This window comes from Rousettus aegyptiacus, unplaced genomic scaffold (assembly GCF_014176215.1).
Source record: "Rousettus aegyptiacus isolate mRouAeg1 unplaced genomic scaffold, mRouAeg1.p scaffold_m13_p_11, whole genome shotgun sequence".
Classification (NCBI taxonomy): domain Eukaryota; kingdom Metazoa; phylum Chordata; class Mammalia; order Chiroptera; family Pteropodidae; genus Rousettus; species Rousettus aegyptiacus.
The window spans coordinates 54,782,258-54,783,106 of NW_023416286.1; the positions used below are offsets into that span (position 1 = coordinate 54,782,258).

At 32.2% G+C, this 849-nt stretch overlaps 1 pseudogene; it reads left to right on the forward strand.

Moving 5' to 3' along the window:
- Positions 1-543: 543 nt before the first annotated feature.
- Positions 544-639, forward strand: LOC118609487 (annotated as a pseudogene).
- Positions 640-849: the final 210 nt, after the last annotated feature.

Below are 849 nucleotides of genomic sequence, written 5' to 3' on the forward strand. Positions count from 1 at the left end.
TCACTGAGTTTAACAAGAAACCAAAAATTCCTGAAAAAGCTGAGATTTTTATGTTCACTCTGTCACTTTATAAACTCTCTTAACAGCTTGGACCATACAATTTTGTACACATGGGACTATCTCCCAAGTCATAAAGGTTGAAATTTTGACCTATGCCTCTTTACTTCGCAGAAGATACCCTTCTATACCTGGTCTACAAATGATTGTTTTTAAAGCCTTTATTCTCCCACCCCCACAAACACATTAACTTTTAAAATTGTGACTGAGTCATTTCTTCAAATCTTTTTCAGATAAATGCTGATTCGAACAGATTTTATTTCAAAATTTTAGATATCATTTCCATAACATTTTGAAGGCAAACGCCAAATGTTTAGAATTACTAGATAGTATAAATGACCAAGTAGACACAGAAATTCTATCAGCTATAAAAGTCATCCGCTGGAAAAGTTTCACAGTTAACTATGCATTTCTTCAATTATGAGCTTATCTAGATCAAATTCCTCAAATAAATCTGATTATCTTTTGGTTTAAAAAAGAATCACAGTGTTATATGAATGAAGAGAAGTTTGGTACTACCCTTGACCTGGTGAAGGAGGTCCCGTGACTTTACAGTTAAGGTATCACTGTCTATATGTGTTCTCACGGGGTTTGCTGTTTCATCATTTAGATGGGCGGTGTTTTGTGAGCATTTATCAGCCATATAATAATGCTCTGTATTTTTGATATGTAAATTATAACAAAAAAGTATTTTTAAATTGTTTTTAATAAGTAATATTAATATGAGGCTCAGCAGTTAACTTTATTTCTCCAACATGTTTAGCTTTACCAAGACATGATATATTGAAAGTT